The sequence below is a fragment of the Chiloscyllium punctatum genome, chromosome 2 (assembly GCF_047496795.1).
Source record: "Chiloscyllium punctatum isolate Juve2018m chromosome 2, sChiPun1.3, whole genome shotgun sequence".
Lineage (NCBI taxonomy): Eukaryota > Metazoa > Chordata > Chondrichthyes > Orectolobiformes > Hemiscylliidae > Chiloscyllium > Chiloscyllium punctatum.
This window is the reverse complement of record NC_092740.1, coordinates 47,851,037-47,854,026: the sequence shown is the minus strand read 5'-3', so window position 1 is coordinate 47,854,026 and position 2,990 is coordinate 47,851,037.

Genomic DNA, 2,990 nt, shown 5'->3' with positions numbered 1-2,990 from the left:
TTCAGCCAAAGACTTGTTTGTATGGGGTTGTATATGTTGTGTTGTATTATTTATGTATAATCTCCAAGTAATACTGTTGATCTTGCCCAATACTTTGTGCATTTTCATTGTCTTTTTATTACCATTCCACATTTTATTGATTCCAAAATATTTGAATGGGAATTAGAGGAAATCACATTATTCAGTATGGTCTAGATTAGAGTGGCACTGGAAAAGCACAGCGGGTCAGGCAGCATCCGAGGAGCAGGAAAATCGACGTTTTGGGCAAAAGCCCTTCATCAGGAATGAAGGCCTTTTAGCAGAGGAAGAGGTGGGGAGTGGTGCCTGTGTAACTACGGAAGATGGACTGTTTTATGTAGCCAAAAAAGAGACAGGCATAGCTGGGGCCCATGTGGGTGCCCATGGCTACCCCTTTGGTCTGGAGGAAGTGGGAGGATTTGAAGGAGAAATTGTTAAGGGTGACGACCAGTTCAGCCATACGAATGAGAGTGTCAGTAGAAGGGTACTGTTGGGGATGTCGGGAGAGGAAGAGATGGAGGGCTTGGAGGCTCTGGTCATGGCGGATGGAGGTGTAGAGGGATTGGATATCCATGGTGAAGATGGGGCATTGGGGGCCGGGCAAACAGAAGTCTTAGAGGAGGTGGAGGGCGTGGGTTGTGTCTCGAACGTATGTGGGGGAGTTCATGGACTGGGGGGAGAGGACTGTATCAAGATAGGTAGAGATGAGTTCAGTGGGGCAGGAGCAGGCTGAGACAATGGGTCATCCAGGGTGGTCAGGCTTGCAGATCTTGGGAAGGAGGTAGAACTGGGCAATGCGGGGTTCCCAGACTATGAGGTTGGAAGCTGTGGGCGGGAGATCTCCTGAGGTGATGAGGTTCTGTATGGTCTGGGAGATGATGGTTTGGTGATGGGGTGGTGAGGTCATGGTTGAGGGGGCAGGGGGAGGATGTGTCTTCGAGTTGGCACCTGGCTTCAGCGGTGTAGAGGTCAGTGTGCCAAACTACCACTGCACCTCCTTGACCTGCTGGTTTGATGGCAATTCACCATATTCAGTATGGTGTCCAGTGTTTGTTGTAGTTAATTGTTTTGAGACTTGCATAGAAAACAAGATACAAAAATGAAAACCAAATTTATAGGATGTTATGCCAAAATAGAAATGCAAGGTATCTGAATTGAAGCAGTTTTTGTATTTGTATTTGTTTGTCTCCTGAGGAAACAGCTCTTTGCTGTGTTAAAGGGTGGCATGGTGGCTCAGTGGTTAGTGCTGCTGACTCACAATACCAGGGACCCAGGTTTGATCCCAGCCTTGGGCTGTGTGGAGTTTGCACACTCTCCCTGTGTCTGCATGGGTTTCTTCTGGGTGCTCTGATTTTGTCCCACAGTCCAAAAATGTGCAGGGTAGGTGAATTGGCCATGCTAAATTGCCCATAATGTTAGGGTGTATTAGTATTATAATATTAGGGCTAGGTGTATTAGTCAAGGGTAAATATAGGATAGGGGAATGGATCTGGGTGGGTTACTGTTTTGGGGTAGGTCAGTAGTTAGTACTGCTGCCTTGCCTGGCCCTTGGGCGACTGTCTGTGTGGAGTTTGCACTTTGTCCCTGTGCCTGCGTGGGTATCCTCTAGATGCGCGGGTTTCCTCCCCCAGTCCAAAGATGCACAGGTCAGGTGAATTGGCTGTGCTAAATTGTCCATAGTGATAGGTGCATTAGTAGGGAGTAGGTGAATGGGTCTGGGTAGGTTGCTCTTTGGAGGGTAGATGTGGACTTGTTGGGCCGAAGGGCCTGTTTCTGCACTGTAGGGAATCTAATCTAAACACGCCGATTAGAATTGACGGAGAGCATTCCTTATCTGCTTTGGTTAACAAAACCATCACGAAACACAATTTCATCCTGCAACTTTTTATTATAACTAAATTAACGGAAGCAGTCCGTTTCTCCTGATGTTTTTCCAAGACCCCCATTGAGTAGCGCCGGGAATGTCTCTCCCAATAAGAATCAGCAGTGTTGGGGGAAGATAGAGCTACAAACAATAAAAAAGCAACGTCTATCAGATAACGTTATGTCAAATAAAAGATGTAAGAAGATACTGGCTGGAGAGAAACGCCTTGAAAATCAGACAATTCCCTACTGATGGTGTGACAAAAGTTGTTCACCTTGACTGTTTCTTTGAATAAATGTGAATTTTATTTTTATTTTCGACTCCAATTCGTATTAATCTCAGGGAAACCTGAAAGTGATGAGATAGACCCCCGTCTAGCACCTTACAACATTCAAAAGAGCTCAAACTTCCGATTGGGCGAGTCAGTCCTGCTACACATAACTGGAAACATGATATAGGGCGCCCTGTCAACCCTGGACACATCTTGAAAATTGGGGCTGCAGAATTTCCTGCCGCATGCCAGGAAAGTGAAATAGCTAAAACAGCGACCCGCCATATCAGGTTACTTCTAGCCCGTTTGCTTTAATTGAAATGGAGATAACAGAAACGTGGAAAACCGCACCGCTAAGTGTCTGGTTGTGAATTCTGACAGTTTGTGTTTGTTAGCAGCTTTCCCAACTGGATACAAATGCAACCGCGTCCTTACTCAACAGAACCCCTTTGTGAATCAGTGCGCAGAATAAACCTGCAGTGATCCAGCTAACAGCGAGAAACTATGCAGTCCTCAAGTTAATCAGAATCATTGCAATTACAGCTTTATTTTGCGATATGCTGTTTAGGCACATAACCCCAGAGAACTGTATTAAAACACTCCCCCTCAATTTTAAGTACTTGCCATTCACTCAGATTTTTTTTCACAAAAAATGTATATGTATAGACCGAAGTGCAGAGAGACCTAATGCCCAGCAGACTCCTCTTTCGTGCTTTCTGTTGCAGTACCAAGGGTGCTAGGTGATGGAGATGCTGTTGCCTGTTCAGTAACGCCCCGCTGCTGGTTAGATTCCTCCTTATAACTGGCTGCTGAATGTGTCGATCAGAACATCAGCAG